The sequence below is a fragment of the Protopterus annectens genome, chromosome 1.part1, assembly GCF_019279795.1.
Source record: "Protopterus annectens isolate FY-2018-M chromosome 1.part1, PAN1.0, whole genome shotgun sequence".
Classification (NCBI taxonomy): domain Eukaryota; kingdom Metazoa; phylum Chordata; order Ceratodontiformes; family Protopteridae; genus Protopterus; species Protopterus annectens.
Window position 1 is genome coordinate 1,231,963,125 of NC_056726.1, and position 19,608 is coordinate 1,231,982,732.

General features: G+C 36.1%; 1 protein-coding gene across 2 annotated transcripts in view; it reads left to right on the forward strand.

The window, feature by feature from the left end:
- LOC122809492 (zinc finger protein OZF-like) overlaps positions 1-19,608 on the forward strand; it is a 182,109-nt gene that overhangs the window by 57,872 nt on the left and 104,629 nt on the right. The window lies entirely within an intron of this gene.

Sequence of the window (19,608 nt, forward strand, 5' to 3'; positions counted from 1 at the left end):
CCATCCAGGAGATCCTACCAGAGCAGAGAATGTGTGGCTTCTACTCCATGTTATTTTAGTGCCCCAAAACTACCAAGTACCTCAAGCCCATTCTAGACCTAAGTGGCCTCAACCACTTAATACCAAAACAAAACTGGATGGTCACAGTGTAGTCATTTCTTTGTCACTTTTAAGGAGGAGATTAGATGTCCTCTTTGAACTTCCAAGATGTATACCTGCATGTCAGGATTACCAAGGACATAAGGAGGTTCTTACTCTTACCTCTGAGTACTGCCACTGTTGTCACATTTACTACAAAGAGACTACCCAAATTCTCTGTTTAAGAATCTCAAAGAATCCTGTGGCATTATCAGTGTCCCATAAATAGCTCTAAGTACATATTTTTATCTGACTAACATAAAATAGTCTTAGCCACCCACCTTCTTTTTGCATCGTTATTCTCCCTTCACTTCAGTTTAATCTCCACTCTCAATTATATTTTCGCACCCTGTTTTTCCTGATAGATCAAACTATCTTTTCCCATTCACCCTCTGTACTTTGCATCAGATTCTTAAGTCATTGTTTTTGCAAGGCCAGTCTTTGGCAGGAAAGGTTTGCTCCCATTTTGCAGGCAACACTCAGGATTTACCAAGTAATTTTCCTGTCAGAGGCTACATACCTCAGGACATCGGTTCTCGTGGTAGTTATGGGATTTCTTATTCCCTTCAGTGATGTATCACACAGGGGCCCTTCAGTGGACCTTAAGGAATCAGTGGAGCCTTTGCTGAGACCTAACAGTGGAGTAAATCAGTATTTCTAAGGGGAGTCAGGCAAAGCTGACATGGCAGATTCTTGACTCCAAACCTTTCCTGAACAGTCCCTTCCAATTTCCCAGCCAACAGGTGACTGTCACCCTGGAAAGATCAGCTCTAGCATGGGGGGGCATTATCAAGTGCAGACAGTCCAAGATGTTTGGTCACAGAGCAGTGCTAGCTTTCATATCAATGTCCTGGAGATGAAAGTGGCTTTTCCTACTCTATATATACATTTCAGGATTCACTTCCTGAAAGAGTGAATGATGGTCACTGTGACAAGATGGTGGTTATATAGTGGATCAACAAGCAGGGAGAGACTCATTCCTACTCCCTTTGTGGGGAGTCATTGAGGTTACAGAAGTGGGACATCTCTTTGGACCATTTTCTAGGAGTTGATAACATTCCTGAAGAAGCCAACTACATGGCAAATAGGATCAGCAGATGTTTGCTGATGCCATATGAGTGATTCCTTCAGCTTGATGGCAGTAAAATATCTTTTCTATTGATAGGGGAAGGCTTACTGCAATCTGTTTGCCTTTCTGACCAGTAACAAATACAGTGAGCATTATTTTCATGATTTCTGTTCTGGGACAATAGCCCAGTGATACCAAAGACCAGGAGTGACCCCTAGGTTTTCTTTAAACCTTTCCTCTCTTTCCTGTCATTCCTATATTGATACAGAAAGCACAGTTAAGCAAAACTAATGGTCATTGTCATAGTCCCCTTTCAGCTGAGACAGGTTGGGTTCATTTTGCTTGCCCTCTCCTTCTGGGGAAGCCTCTCACACTGAGGACCTTCCAGAACCCTGCTAATGCACGTGTCTGAAAAAAAAAAAATCACCAAACCTACACAACATCAAGACAGTTGCTTGACTTCTCCAGTTCCAATGATGGTCATGGACACTGATTACCCTGACAGGGTTATCCATATCCTCATTTCACCTGAAGGTCAGTACCAGGAATTGTACAGGAGGAGATGGAGATATTTTTCAGTTTAGGTCTTACAAAAAATTATTGGTTCCCTCTTTGGTTCTGTTTCCTGCAGTTATAGGACACTCTGCTCAAATTTGAGCGTCTGGGTTGAGCTATGCTTCCATAAAAAATCACTGGTTTCATTTCTCCAAGTGTTTTTGGTTTCTAATACCATAACGGGAACAGACCACATTCCTAAGTGAGAGTATCATTAAAGTTCATAAAATCAGTATTGTTTCAGTCTTTGATGTTAGCCAGAAGTGCTGCTCGTAGCACTCACAATGTGCCCAAACGTGTCTCCTTCTGTAACTCATACAGGGTTACATGTATTGGTAGCATATTTAAGTATGATTACAACTTCTGTTTTATTAAACCTGTTGCTCCTACTTTTAGTGGAACTGCCAGATGATCTATCTTCCAAATTGTTTTGGTCTCTGCTTGCAAATCCTGGTATTTTGTAACTGTATCTCTGTACATAAGACCCTGTAATCACTGGGTGTAGCAATTTCAGTGATCAATGCTACGTTTGTCTTCTTTTCATGGACTACTGTTTTGTCACATTTGTTTTTTGAGCTGTTTGTGTTGTGTGATCCCATTTCATGTAAACTTCAACATTCTCTATAGTGCTCTGTTTCATGTTTCTAATACTTATGTTTCTCAGCTACTTCTGTATTGTAGTGTTTGAACAGATCCCAGTGCAACAGTCATGCCACATTATTGTGCCTTTCAGTCTATAGACACTCCAGCATGAGTGTATCACACCCAGCAACAAGATGTATGACTATTTCCAGTTCTGTTTTACAAAACCTGCATTTGCCTGATATTCCCACTGTGTTAAACTGGTGTGTATGTAGTCCACCATCCTGGGTTGCCATTATTAACCTTTTGTCTTTTGGTTTCAATTCACCTCTCCTTAACCCTTTCTGCATCAAATGTTGGTCAACATGAGGTTGTTTTAGTAGGTCAATGTACTTGCCACTATATTTGTGGATTTTCCATTTTTTTTTCCTTCTTGTCTGGTCCTGTTTCCTTGCAGTGTATTAACTTTAACTAATCAATTCCTTGCTTGCTCTGTGCTGAAAAGTAGCCATGACATTCATCCCAAAGGAATAGTCCTTACACACTAAGACCACTTACTAAGTTGGTCACTGTCTTTTCTCTTGACCAGTAGATTACACTCTTTATGGCAGTTACTTTGTCTCCCTGGCTTCCTGGTGTCTGCATTCAGTACATGAAGGAAAACCTGTTATATTTGTGCCTCCTTGTTAATTGCCCTGTACATGCTATAAATTGATTGCCATCTGTAATAACTGGCTTGTGGCTAGGGAGGTTACCATAGCAGAAAGTACTGCTAAATCTTCTGTGACTTTGGTCTTCACATCCACTCAGTTATCATCTTCCTTCTCAGGGCAGGTTATGTGTGATGTTTTCTTACATTTCTATTTGTTCGAAGACTGTATAGACCAATGAAAAGACCATGGTAGTGTGCTTGTATTTCTATTTGATTTTATTCTACTCAGATAAGCTTTATGTACACTGAGTCTGGGTCATTTAACAAGTATGCATGTAATTTCAGTTGCTGATGTTTTGGTACATACAGCATCCTTTTGAGGTACTGGTTAATTCAATGAATGTTTACTGAGGTTATGTTTTAATAATATGCATATCGGTGTAGTGCTATGTTCTTATAATTTGCTGTATACAGATCTATGCAGGGTCTATATCATGAGATCGAAACCTTAGGTAGTCGAATACCTAAAGGTCGATCTCTAAATATCGAAATGTAAAAATCACGAACGGCCATTTCCACACAGGAAAACAAGTAATTTGGCTGTTACGTGGATTTTGCCCTTTTTACAATGTAAAGCTATCTTGGGGTTGGCATATTTAGTTAGGGGTGTGTGGCGGGCACAGCCCCCACATCGGGTTGTATAGGGGGCAAAGCCCCCCAACTTGATTTCTGTTTAATTTTTTTTTTAGTTTGGCCAATGGCATTGTTTCCCTGTGTGGAAATGTCTGTTCGCAATTTTTACATTTCGATATTTAGTGATCTACCTTTAGGTATTCGACTACCTAAGGTTTCAATCTCATACTATAGACACCTCTATGCACTGTATTACTGTGGTTCTCAATCAGTGTACCTCCTGCTAAACTTGTTTTGACCTTACATTCATACACTTTTTTACCTTCTCTCTACTCATAGAATAGACCATATTCTCTTGCTGTGACTCACTGCGGTCCTACCTCCATCTCTTGGAATAAGCTAGCTACCTATGTATTAACTTTATTTCCTCCATATGATATTTCAGTTTAGTAGAGTTTTTCTCTTTTCTTTCCTTTTAAAACCTGTAGTCACTGCATTGGTCCCTGACCCTGAAATAGCAGGAGAACTGCCACAAGGCATACCTCTGCAAAAGGTATCACTGAGATTATTGTCATTGTGCAGTGTAAGCAAATTTAATATGAGGAGTCTTGCTGTGTATTAACTTAAGCTAATCAGTTACTTGCCTGCCCTATGCTGGAAAGTGGCTGTGACATTCCCCACAAAGGAGGATCTCGTCCTTCTAATCTATGGACCACATTCTAAGTTGGCCACTGTCATTTCTCTTAACCAGTAGATTACACTGTTTATGCCAGTTAGTTCATCTGCATATCTTCTTGGTGTCTGCATTCAGCACATGAAAGAAAACCTGTTCTACTTTGTGCCTCCTTGTTAATTGCCCCTTACCTACTATAAACTGATTGCTCTCTGTAATAATTGGCGTGAAGGTGGGAACCTACTATGCTTATCCTCACCTTGCTCAGCCTTGCTGTGCTCAGCTTTCATTTGATCCCCTACTCTACCCACAATTCGCAACCACCTCACAGGTGCACTACCATTATACTTCCCAAGTGTGCATATTATGACTCCCATTACCTGTACCATCCCAAACAACTTTACTACTAGCAAAAAAACACATTCCTCTTTCTATCCTCCTCTTCCATACTTCCATCAAACATTTAGCATCATTTCCAACTGACATTGTCCCTCCTATACTGCTTTGCACTACATCCTCTCCTACTCAGATCCCTACACAACTGCATATTTAATTCATCCTGAGCAAACCTCCCTCTTTATTTCATCCTTGCAACCTTATCTCATATACTTCTTCTTCTTCTTTAGGCTGTTCCCATCAGGTGTTGCCACAGTGGATCATCTGTTTCTGTTTCTTCCTGTCCTCTGCATCTTGCTTTGTCACACCAATCACCTACATGTTCTCTCTCACCACATCCATAACCTTATCTTAGGCCTTCCTCTTTTCCTCTTACTTGGCAGCTCCATCTTTAGCATCCTTTCCCCAATATACCTAGCATCCCTCCTCAGCATATGTCCAAACCAACACAATCTCGCCTCTCTGGCTTTCTCTCCAAACTGTCAAACCTGAGCTGACCCTCTAATATACTGATTCCTAATCCTGTCCATCCTTGTCACACCCAGTGTGAATCTTAACATATTTAACTCTGTCACCTCGAGCTCTGACTCCTGCTTTTCTGTCAATGCCACAGTCTGCAACCCATAGGTGGTCTCACTACCCTCTTGTAGACCTTCCCTTTCACTCTTACTGTTACCTGTCTGTCACAAATCACTCCTGACACTCTTCTCCACCCACTCCACCCTGCCTGTACTCTCTTCTTCACCTCTCTTCCACACTCACCATTACTCTGAACTGTTTATCCCAAGTATTTAAACTCATCCACCTTTGCCAACTCTACTCACTGCATCCTCACCATTCCTGTATTCTCCCTCTCATTCACACACATGTATTCTGTCTTAGTCCTCCTGACCTTCACTCCTCTTCTCTCTAGAGCATATCTCCACCTCTCCAGGGTCTTCTCAACCTGTTCCCTGCTCTCACTACAGATCACAATGTCATCCGCAAACATCATAGTCAATGGGGACTCCTGTCTGATCTCATCTGTCAACCTGTCCATCACCACTGAAAATAATAAGGGCTCAGTGCTGACCTTGATGTAATCCCACCTCAACGTTAAACGCATCCATCACTCCCACTGCAGAACTCACCACTGTCACACTACCCTCATACATATCCTGTACCACTATTACATACTTTTCTGCCACTCCTGACTTCCTCATCCAATATCACAACTCCCCTCTAGCACCCTGTCATATGCTTTCTCTAAGTCTACAAAAACACAATGCAACTCCTTCTGACCTTCTCTATACTTCTCCATCAACAATCTCAGAGCAAACATTGCATCTGTAGTGCTCTTTCTCGGCATGAAACCATACTGCTGATCTCTAATCATCACCTCCCTTCTTAACCATGCTTCCACTACTCTTTCCCATACCTTCATGTTGTGATTCATCAGTTTTATCCCTCTGTAGTTACTACAGCTCTGCACATCACCCTTATTCTTAAAAATCGGTACCAAAACACTTTTTCTCCATTCCTCAGGCATCCTCTCATTTTTGAAGATTTCGTTAAACAACCTAGTTAAAAACTCCATTGCCATTTCACCTAAACACCTCCATGCTTCCACAGGTATGTCATCTGGACCAACAGCCTTTCCATTCTTTTTTTTTTTACTCAACAGATTTTTATTTTTTTTTTATGTTTGAGTAAATTGTGATACAGTCACTATTAATTACAGATCAAGTTAACAGAAGTAGTTAATAATCATAACAATATGTACAATATTTACAAATGGTCCAATGAAAGGATACAGAGAGAAAAAAAACACATATGACATTTATAATTATATATTCTTTTAAGTTCACATTATTCCATGTCCCCTTTAAATTCACGAAGAGAAAGTTGTGTCTTTTTGTAGTGTGTCTATGAGTATCAAGACTCTATTCCAAGGGTTGTTAATCCAACGTCTGGGAAAAATTCTTTCTTCTTTAACTTTTATTTCTTTTAGTGCAGATTCCCTTAAAAGAGAAATAAAGTCTTCATAACTTGGAGAGATTGTGGATTTCCATCTTCTTGTTGTATATTTTCTGTCCACAGCCAGAATAGTCCATAAAAGAAGTTGATCTCTTTTATTAACAGTTATTAAGGCATCAACATTCAAAAAAATTAATGATTTTGTTAAAACAAATGTATCATTATAAATGGCTTGAAGAAATTTATTAATGTCATCCCAGAACTTTTTAATACAATCGTAAAATATATGTAACCAATCTGCTTCACAATTTAGAGTACATCTCCAACAAGTAGCTTTCTGATTAGGATTAAATTTAGCAATTTTGTTTGGGGTATAAAAAGCTCTATGCAAAAATTTCCATGTGAAGATTTTCCATATCTGGAAGTTAGAGATTAATTTAACTGATTGCAGAAGATCATTTTTACTTTCAGGAGATAGGCTCGTAGTCAGATCTTTTGTTATAGTATTCCATGTGTTTTGAGTTATTTTGGTTTTATACACTATTAATATTTTATATATTTTAGATATAGAAATTAACTTGTTATGCTTGTCATAAATTATTTCTTGTATATAATTTATGAGTTTTGGCTTAGAATTAAAACTTGAATTATTAATAACCTCCCACAAACTTTTTGCGTGATGCAATACTTTTTGGAGATCTTCTCTATCTTTATCAAGTATTTTAAATTCATCTATTACTTGTTGGATGTTTAATGTGCTAGAATTGTTTAAGCATTGGAACCAACAAATAAAATTATTAGTTTCCCATTTAATACATTTTTTTTCTTGAATAAAAGGTATCAAAAGTTCAAACCATAGTTTTATATCAGAATTTGTTTTTAAGAAATTTCTAAATAGATTATATATGTTATTTAAGTATGATAAATTGGTAGGTTTTGTTGTATTGTTTTGTAGATTGCTACTTAATAAGTGCCAAAATAAGTTGTTATGATTCTTCAAGTCTGTATTTTTTAATGTTTTATTTTCATTTAAGAAAAAAGTTGTATGCAGAGTTTTCGACCTAGATGAGTAGTTTGGGTTTATCCATTGTAGTACAAGTTTAAAGATGGAAGCTTTAATGTATGTCTCTATATCTGGAAATTTAATTCCTCCCAAGTCCCAGGGTCTAATATGGTGTGTGAAAGCAATTCTATTTTTTTTTGGATACCATAGAAAGCCCATCAAGAGTTTCTGAAATTTTTTTATAATTTTTTTGTTTGGTAAGATAGGAATTGCTAATGCTATATAGTTTATTTGGGGTAATAATATCATTTTTATTATCTGTAATCTATCTTCAAATTTTAACGTTAATTTATTCCAGGTATCAATTTGTTTTTGAATTAAGTTTTGAATTTTATTATAATTTAAAGTTATAGAAGTATTTATGTTGTCAGCTATAAGAATTCCTAGGTATTCGAGTGATGAAACTCTTTCTCCAATAATTTGATACTCACTCAGATGATAAACATCATCTCTATTAAAGAGTATATGTTTTGATTTTGCTTTGTTGAAATAAAGACCTGAAGTGGAGGAAAACCTCTTTTATTTTTTCCTCTAATGCTTGTATGGTCTCTTCTTTTGGTTTTAAAGTCAACAAGATGTCATCAGCAAATAACATGATTTTGGAATTATATTGGTTATAGAAATTAATTCCTTCTATTTTTAGTTCACTTCGTATTGTAGAAGCAAATAGTTCTATCACTAAGGCAAATAGTATGGGAGACATAGGACAGCCTTGCTTAGAGCCTTTAGTTATTTTAAAAGCCTCTGAAGTAAATGGACCTAACTTTACATCAGCTAGATTATCTTTATATATGTTCTTTATTAAATTTATAAAGTTTGATGGAAAATCAAAAAATACCAGAATTTTAAATAAGTAATCCCAATTTACTGAATCAAATGCTTTCTCTATATCAAGTGTAATTATAAGGGCTTCTAAGTTATCTCTATTCAAAGCTTCAATAATAGTTAATATTCTCTGAATGTTATCATACGTGGGTCTACCAAATATAAAGCCTGTTTGGTCTTCATTTATAACGTGAGTCAAGGATTTTTTAATTCTAGTCACTAAGATAGACATAAAAATTTTATAATCATTGTTAAGCAGAAAGATTGGTCTATATGAGCTACACTTGGGTAAATCTTTTTTATCTTTTTTTATAGGAGTAACTAGTGAGTATTTCCAGGATGGTGGGATTATATTTTGTGTTTGAATTTCATTTAGCATATTATGGAACAAAGAAATTGCTGCATTTGGGAGAATTTTATATAATTCCATTATGATTCCATCCATTCCTGGTGATTTGTTATTCTTACTTACTTTGATTATATCTCTTATTTCCTTTATGGAGATATGTTTATCCAGGTCTATTTTTAGTTGTGCAGGTAATGTATTTAATAAAGGACAGTTAAATTCCAGCTCTAAAGAAGTAGTATTGCTAGCCTTATTTCTATAATGATGAGCATAATTGTACTTAAAGGCTTCAAGAACATCATTTACTTCAGATACCTTCTTTTTCCCTTTCCCTTCGTGTATTATATTTATGATATTATTTTCAGAATTCTGTCTCTTAATTCTCATAGCTAAGTTATGGAGGTGTTTTGGGGATGTTGATATTGAGGCAAATTTTCGTTTTTCCAAAGCTAGATTTGTCTTATGGGTAAGAATTTCATTATATTTCTTGTTTAAATCTTTAACTTCTTCTCCTTTTTTTTCTGATCTTCTGATACATCATAATAGCTTATATTTAATTCTATTATTCGTTTTTGAATATTATGTAGTTCAGATTCCCATTCTTTTGTTTTATTTTTAAACCATGTAACAATTTTGCCATATAAAAAGACCTTTGTGTCCCATGTTATTGTATTGTTTGTATCTTTAATCAGGTTTGTTTCTAAAAAGTATTTAATTTCTGTATCTAGCCAAGGTTTAAATTCCTTTAATTTAAAAATGTAGGCTGGTATTCTTGTTACTAGATTTAATCTTTTAAAATTCATTTGTACTGTAATGATTAAGGCGTTATGATCTGAAAGAGGACATGGAATAATAGAAAATTTTACTATTCTGTTGTTTAAGTCAGAAGATATAAGTATTTTATCTATTCTTGTTTGAGTATTAAAGCGATAATCACTGTGTGAATAGTTTAGTGAGTTAGATTCTTTAAACTTAAATGCATCTATCAAATTTAAGTTTTCTATCCATCTCTTGAAATATTTACCAACGGGTGAAAGACGTAAATTTCTTTTATTAGTTGTTTCATAGCTATCCAGAATACAATTAAAATCTCCCCCCAATATTATCATACCTTTATATACTTTGTTAATCAATTCTATGTGTTTTTTAACAGTAGATAGTCCAACTCCAGGAATCCAATAAATATTTATTAAAGTCCAAATTCTATTTTGATATTTTATTATTACAGTTGATAATAACCCTTCTTTATCTTCATGTTTGTAAATGATCTGTGGAACAATGGTACTTCTTTTCCATAAGATTATAACTCCTCTTGTTTTTTTTTATACTGGGAATGAGAGAGGATTAGATAGTCATTGGGTTTCCATATGAAATCTTCCTCTAATTTTAGATGGGATTCTTGTATAAATATAATTTGTACTTTTTGTAATTTCAGATATTTTAGAAAGTTTGACCTTTTTATAGGGTTATTTAAACCATTAATATTTATAGATAACAAAGTTGTGTCAGTCATTTTTATAAATATTTATCATGTGCTTTCAGGTTGATTGTTTTATTAGATGTTTGCTTTGTCTTAGGACCTATGGTATTTAGTATATTAGTTATATCCTCTTTTCTTTTAGAAGTTATTACAAAACAAGTATAACTATTTTTATATGTGTTTAAAAAAATCTTCCATTTGGACCACTGAGAAACAAAAAAATTGAAAAACATTGTATTGACATATTTTAAACAAACAAATAGTGCTTCAGCCACACCAAGTCTCAAACATGAAGTGTCTAACACCTCAAATCTGTTTGAACTTAAAAGTTCAAACAGATTTACCTTCAAGATAAACATTAGCATTAAAGAAGAAATATTACTCTAGCTTGAGCTCTTCAATAAGGAAAACAAAACTAAAATCAGAGAACATCAAATACTTTCATGCATGTATATATTTAAATCTTGACTGTAAAATCTTGTTACTACATGAATGCATTCCATCAACATAGTATAGATTAATTAATAAATAGCTAGTCATTTTGTTATTATTTCATGTCTTGGTATAGATAATATTGTACCCATAGAGTACAATGCTTCAATTAATTAGTCATTTATATAGTTATTTTCCATACATTGTAGTAATGGTATTAATTTACAAACAACAATATTAAACTATCTATAAGGGATTATAACTGTGCTATTAGAAATAGAATTAATACTTGTGCTATGAATTTGCATTATTAGAATTGGTACATTGTTACTAAAACTCTTATAATTTCTTTCCAAAACTGTATGAGACATATCATATTATTTGATTATTATTACAATCTTCTAAAATAAATTACTATATTAATAATTAACAATAAGAATTATTACATATTAGATTACGCCTACTTGAACAATATAACTTATCAAACCCGGTCAAGATGTCATGACTTTTATAATTCTGTTGTCTATATAATAAAGTAAAGAAAAATTATTAATTTGTGTGAAGAGTTAAACTCTTGCATTATTTATATGTGACCTTTTATAACTCTGTGACTAATTAGCTATTATTCAGAAGATTTTCTCTATTTAGTTCCAGGTAAAAGCCACACATAACAGAGTTAATTATCTGTAAACACAAATGTAACGAGTATTTAATAACTGATAAAAGTCTCATATTTAAAGTAGGCTGTAAACAATAAACTAGCATTATGCCCATGAATGTAAGTTACAATGATAATGCTAAGAAGTCACAGTTGTATCATATACAACTATTTATAATGATTGTTTTTTTTCCCTTTCTTTTTCTCCTTTTATAAAGCTTCTTTTTGTATGTTAACTTGTTTAATAGAACAGGTTATTAAATAAATAAGCATCTGAAATACCTTTTAAACTAGTAGTTGGAAGTTTCTTTCATGTCACTTTAAGTCAACAAATGAAACTAAACCATCTAACACATTAAGAATAACATGAGTTTGGAGAGCATGTACATCGTATATATACAAAACATTAATCTCCAGATCACAGCAGTATTTAAATGGTTCATTCTATCCTAGTCAGTTTATGTAACACCTTCTTCAAAGTGCAGGTATCACTATATTTGGATATATCACTCGTAAAATTTAACAGCAACTGACAACACTATTACTTTCTTTTTTCCTTACTCTCCTTCTTCTTCTTTTTTTTTTTATTTCCTTCTTTTTTCTTTCCCCTTTTCCTCCCTTCTCTTTTTAAATAATGGGAAATAATGAAAGCACTTGGGAAATTAGAAATAATTTAAAAGTAAACATTTCACATTCAAAGTATTGAATAATATTGTGCAGAGAAAAAAAAAAAAAAAACTTTACAATGTTGTGTTTGAGCACCATCTTCTGGGAAGTAGCTGTAATTACAGCTGTATGCATTTCAGCATTTCACTTGTTAAATGTGTAAAGACAAGCTACTTTCCTTAACAGAAAGCTAAAGAAATCTAAAACAGAAAGTTCATGACTGCTGCTCATACTTAAATAATTTATTAAAATGATGATAACATCCAATTTAATTTAAGAAATACTATCATTAGACTTTTCCAATTCTATTCTCCACTAGTAGCAATGATAATTTAATGTGTTTGTAAGCATATATATAGCGCTTTATTCAAAGTTATTTTAGCACTATTCTAAAGTATACTTTTATCTGAAGTTAGTAATAGGAAATAATGCTGTAGCAGGGGATAAAAGGAGAATATATGATGTGTAAAATTAACTGAAAGCTAAACGCTTTCATTTCAAGCAAACAGAACAGCCGAGTTTAGAAAAGGGATATTGTGATAGTGTGTACTTTCGCGCCATCTTCTGGTCAGTAATTGTAACTACAAGTATGCATGCTTCAGTATATCTCGTGCTGTGAAAGAGATGGTGAACAACTTTCTGTGTAAAAATCTAAAAATAGCCAAGCAGTAGGTTCGTGAATGCTATTTACTTTTAAATGGTTCAATGATGTTCTAAGAACAACTGATGCATTTAGAAACATTTCTATTTTTAACATATTTATCTCTAAATTTTGGTTGATAAGTATAAAATGTGCACTTTAATAACATAACATACTATTATAAAATATAAAGGAATTTATTCAGACAGTTGCTAGTAACTTATTTTAGCTATGAAATACTTATCTAGGAGAAATAGTCTAAAAGATAAACTATTATAAGGACTTCTAGAACAATGTTAATAAGCATCTAATAAACTGTCTTGATTTTATATTCATGCGACAACCTAAAAAAAGCAATTATGCATTTCAGTTCCTTAGTGAATCAATTTTTAAGTACTAAATAAAATATTATTATAATAGGCTAAATAACTAATAAAGGGCAGAAAAACTGCTTTGAGTCATATAGTAAGGGAATTAACTTTTAGATAATGTAGTCATACCTTGGTTGATACTTTGAGAGAGGTAGTATCTTCCGAATTCTTCATGTCAGTCTTCTGCTTCTTTGTTTCCCTCACCTCCGACCAGATATTTTTTCCTGAAGCTCTTTTTAGGGAAGATGAATTTGCCCAGTCCATTTCATCGGGAAGTGGAATTATGTTGTTGTTTTTTATGAAGGTTGTGGCTTCCTCTATGTTATTAAAAGATCTCATGTCATTATTGTATTGAATTCTTATTTTGGCAGGATAAGAGAGCTATGTCTTGATTTTATGCTGCTTTAGAAGTTTTACTAATGGCCATGCTTTCTTCCTTAAATCCAGAACTCTTGTGGAATAATCATTATCAAATCTTAATAATGACTGTTTATACATAACAGGATTTTTCCTCCATGCTGATCTCAATATTAGTTCTTTGTCCATAAAAGATAAGAATTTAATCACTATGGATCTTGGAGCAGACTTAGAAGAAATGGAAAGTGGCTTACCAATAGCTCTGTGTGCTCTTTCTATTCCATAAGATAATCCTTCTTTTAATCCTAGAACTTCAGGTAGCCAGGAGTTCAAAAATGAGATAATGTCATCTCCTTCAGTTTTCTCTGGAAGACCAAAAATCCTTATGTTTGTTCTTCTCTCTCTATTTTCAATATCATCCATTTTATTTATTAACCATGTATTTTGTTGTAACAAAAATTGGGTTTGTAGTTCTTCTTCTTTTAATCTCCCATCAACATCACTTAAGGAAGTCTCAATGTCAGAAATTTTTGTTTGTTGCTGTTGTAATATTTCTTTAAAATTTTCAGTTTGTTTTTGACAGTTATCTTTAAGACTTTCTAAGTTCTCAGAAAATCTTTCCATCTTTAACAACAAGTCCAGTAAAGTAGCAGATATCTGTTGCATCTCTTTTTTCAGTATAGAATCTGAGTGTGAGTTCTTTGAGTTATTCATTTTCAACAGCTTGTGGTGTCCTCTGAAGTATTTGACAGGAAAATTTCAGAATTTTTTCTTCAAAGTTGGTATTTTTATTGTATGTTACTTCTTCTTCAATAATTACCCAAAATTTTTTAAATATTTTTAGTTTTCCCTGTATTTTCTAGTAAGAGTTTGAAGAGCTCAAATTTAAGCTGCTTTCAGTTAGCCATTAGGCTCCGCCCCCAGCCTTTCCATTCCTCATCCTCTTTATAGCTATCCTTACTTCCTCCTTGCTAATCCACTGCACTTCATGATTCACTATCTGCACATTATCCAACCTTCTCTCCCTCTCATTCTCTTCATTCATCAGCCCCTCAAAGTATTCTTTCCATCTGCTCAACACACTCTCCTCCCTTGTGAGTACATTTCCCTCATTATCCTTTATCACCCTTACCTGCTGCACATCTTTCCCAGCTCGGTCCCTCTGTCTAGCCAATTGATACAGGTCCTTTTCTCCCTCCTTAGTGTCCAACCTTTCATACAACTCACCATACACCTTATCCTTAACCTTTACCATCTCCCTGTTTGCTATACACCTCATCTCCTTATACTCCTGTCTACTTGTCTACTTTCTTCATCTTTCTGACAATCCCACTTCTTCTTCACCAACTTCTTTCTCTGTGTACACTCCTATAATTCCTTGTTCCACCACCAGGTCTCCTTGTTCTCCTTCCTCTGTCCAGATGAGACACCAAGCACCCAGCTATTCGGTAACTCTTCACTGCCATCCAGTGCCTGTCTTAATTCTTCCTTGGATTCCACATCACAGTCAATCTTTTTCAGTTTCCACCATTTGATCCTTGGCACTGCCCTCACACTCTTCCTCCTCCTCTTCTTGATCTCTTACATCATCCTACAGACCACCATTCTATGCTATCTAACTACACTTTCCCCAGTCACCACGTTACAGTCTACAATCCCCTTCAGACTGGCCTTCCTGCATAGGATATAATCCACCTGTGTGCTTCTTCCTTCACTCGTGTATGTCACCCTATGCTCCTCCCTCTTCTTAAAATACGTATTCACCACAGCCATGTCTATCCTTTTCGCAAAATCCAATACCATCTGACCTTCTGCATTCCTCTCCTTAACATCATACCTATTCATCACTTCCTCATCCCTTCTGTTCCCTTCACCAACATGCCCATTGAAATCCACTCAAATCACCACTCTCTCACCTTTGGGTACACTCACCACAACTTCATCCAACTCACTCCAAAATTTTTCTTTATCATCCATCGCACACCCAACTTGTAGAGCATATGCACTAACAACATTCATCATTACACCATCAATTTCCAGCTTCATAAACATTACTCTATCTGGTACTCTTTTCACCTCCAAAACACTCTTGGCATAATGTTCCTTCAGGATAACCCTTACTCTGTTTCTCCTCCCATCCACAACATGATAGAACAATTTGAAACCACCTCCAATACAGCTGGCCTTACTCCCCTTCCATCTGGTCTCTTGTACATAAAATATATCAACCTTCCTTCTCTCCATCATATCAGCTAGCTCTCTCCCTATACTTATCATACTGCCAACATTCAAAGTTCCTACTCTCACTACCACACAACTACCCTTCCTCCTCTCTTTCTGCCTTCAGGCATGCCTTCCCCCTCTTCTTCTCCTTCTCTTTCAGCCAACTGTAGCCCAATTTCCACCAGCACCCTTTTGGCTAACAGTGCTGGTGGAGGTCATTGTTAACCTGGGCCTCGACCGATCCGGTATGGAAATCTGTATTGTTGTCTGCATATGTCATTTGGCAAATGTGTTACACCAGATGCCCTTCCTCACGCAACCCTCCTCATTTATCCAGGCTTGGGATCGGCACGAAGAAATGCACCGGCTTGTGCATCCCCCAGTGGCTGGGTTCTTATCTCATATACTACAATCAGATTAATATTTATCTCTCATCTGTTCCTCTATAATATCTGTCAGCCTTCCCCTTAGTTATGTACTGCTTATACCTCTGTACCCATAATTTCTCAATGTCCATACACAATTAAATACATACTTTTTTCTTAGTACTTGTCGTTACCATACCTATTCTACACTGTTAACAGACTCCTCAACGTATAAATTCATCTTCATTCATGTCAGTATTTCCCTGTACCTACCTGCCAATCTCTATAGCTATTTATCAATCCTACCTATCATCTTATTTTACTTTACTCCTTCCATTAAACTCTATCACTTATAATTACATCCCTGGACTCTCTTCCCACCACACACTATCATCCATGCATACATAATTCTAAATCTCAAGTATTCCACTACTTCATATTCTGTCACCAACATTTGTCTGTATACTCACACTCTCAACCAGGTATCACAAGTCTGTCTGCCACTGTTGCCTACACCTACCACATAATACACACCTCTCTAATCTCCTCTAACCTACTCGGCGTTAATTATATCAGTACCTTCAAGTACAAGCAAGCATTACATATTCCACCATTATCCAAAATCATGTATAAATACTCATGCTCAAATATAAGTGGTACTTCAGTAGTCTCAATGCTAACTGGGAGGGAATATACATCCCGATCTTGGACCCAATCATCTAACCACAGTCCCCACCAAACCAGCACCCACACATCCCGAAACAGCAATAGGCTAACTGTCCAACCACCTAAGTTGTGATATACTACACAGTAACCTAAGAAGTCTGTGTAACAAAATCACAGAAGTTCATGCCTGTATAGTCTACTACTCCACCGATCTCTTCATAGCCACAGAAATTGGTTAAAGTCAATTAGCAAAGATACAGAAATACTCCCACCAAGTTATAATATACTCAGACTAGACAGAACCAACAAAAAAGCAGGTGGAATTGCTATTTTCTACATAAATGCTTTATATCTATCTACTGACCACAATACTGTACCCACTTTCAATAATGCTGAACTTCTCATCTCACTCCTCAAACTGACTACTCACACATCTCTAGCCATCATAGGTCTATGCATACCACCTGGTAACAGCATTCCCATCCTGGAAGAGATCCTCCCCAAACATAGCTCTCAACCTCTTAGCACAAGAAATCTGGACAAAGCTAAAAGTGTCAATGGCGCAACATGTAGCACACTTGTCATTGGTGGAGAAGGCTGTGGGTTCTATTCCCACACCAGATAGATCCACTGCTGACATTGCAGTCCAGCATAAGAAAAGTGCTGCACTCTTTAGTGTGCCTTAGATGAGATGTTAAACTGAGGCCCCATCTGCTTGAGTTGATGGTGGATGTAAAAGATCTCATGGCACCTATTGAAAAGAGTAGTGGAAGTTCCTTGAGTTGCTGGACAAATTTCCTCTAGTACTATACATAGCACCTCAGGTCTCCCCTGAAAAGATGCTAATAGCCTATTGGGACTAACCTGGTCAACAAAGAATATATAGACAGATAAATAAAAATATAAATAGGGGAACAAAGACCCCAAAATAGGGACAGATTTTAAGTACTGTTCTTATAAACCTAGAAATTTGCTAGAATAAAAGATTTTTGTGTTAACATGCATTTTCTGAAGGTTATAAAGTCTGAAACGTAAATTACTGTTAATATTTAGTGACTTCAGTTCTTGATGATTTGCCAGAAAAACACAGATATTATGAGGAAGGAAATTCACCCCAGGGATCACGTCAGTCACCCTGCTAGACAGTGGTCCAGGGAAGTAAATAATGTGGGAAGAAATAGCCATGGGATTGTTATGGCTAAGCTTGTATAGGCCCTAGGGCTGATAGCCTAGATAGCCTAGTACCAACCTATGAACCTATGAGACCTCAGCTGAGTGTCCAAGCCAACTTATCCAGCACTCTGTCTGTGAAACCAGTGTTTTGTACCCCTGCTCTAAACAGCTCTCACCTCTTTAACCAACTGAGAATAAGTTAGAGTCTCTTCCTTATTTCTCATCCTCATTTTCCACACAGTGGGGTCCATAGCTTGAGCTCCCTGTAAAAATTTGTCCAATCCATACTTGGTCAGCTACTTTTGGATCCACCCCCTTCTTTAGGATGATCTGGTGGAGTATTTTGCCATTGCCAATGATCTTGGTATGTATGTTCAAACTGATACAGTAGGTCAGCAGCCTTCTCGGTCCTTCCAAACACATCCTGCAGTACTCCTAAATAGTCCTTGGCTGTGCAGTCTTGCTTACCCATCCTTAGGTTGCATATGGTATCCGCAGCTAATTCCTTTAGACTTTCAGCTATCCGCTGCTTCTTCTAAGATTCTGGGATTTCACTCTCCTCTAGGACTTGTGAAACCTGATCCATCCAGGATTCAAAATGTTTGTCTCCCTGAGGTGTGGGTTGTTTGCCAGAAAAGAAATACAATTTGCAGTAGCCAAACCCAGTGAATGGCTGTGTAGGCTTTAAGCATTTTTCTACAATTCTTCCCAAAGCATTCAAAACTTGGACCTACTTGGATAGCTTCCACAGGTATTTTTTTCTGTTGCTGAGGTACACTTCTCAGAGATTACCACATGGACTGCACTCTCACCTGAAATTTGTACACTCGAAGGTATGTGTTCGTACACTAAAGGACCTTTCCATTCTAATAAGGCCAATGTGCTCTGCTCAGTAGGGTCCATAGTGCTGTCTAATAAAAATCCACACCCTACAACGGGTAAGGATCCTGTGACTTGCTGTATTTGCATATCATTCCATGTGACCCTTGGCAACACCAGAACAAAGCAGTGCTCTGACTGAGCATTGTGTTGTTTGTACCACTTAGCAGCTACTTCTGGGTTCATGTTTCTGCTGGATTTGCTTTCCACAAGTACAGGGGAATAGGGTGGAGTCCAAGGCAGTACAGGCAATCCCGGACGAGCCCCCAAATGTAGCGCACCCACAGGTGTAGCTGAATTAGATATGTTCCTTCCTACCTGACTCTGGTGACACCCCTATTAGGCCCAACACACCAAGGTGGCAAGAATGGCAGATTTTTTTCTAGGTGACAAATCTAGTTTAAAAGGCAATAGCACATCCACATAATTTCATCAGTGCACCAGTTAACAATAAGGCAAGGTGAGATATGCATGCAATGAAACCATACATCCACCCTCTTCCCCAGAACTCAACAGAAAAAGGTCTTGACATTCAAACATGCACAAAGAAGGCAATATCAATGAGCAGTAAAGCTTTATAATGCAGCAATACAAACACGGGAGAAAAATGCAATGTCATTAAGCAATAAAAGAGTCATAATACAACAATACAGATATGAGAAAATGCAATGTCATTGAGCAACAAAATTCTTGAAGGCAACAGTACTAAAACGAGCAAAATACACTGTCATTGAACAATGAAGATTTATAATACAATAATACAAATATGAGAAAATGCAATGTAATTGAGCAGTACTAACACCCTCAACC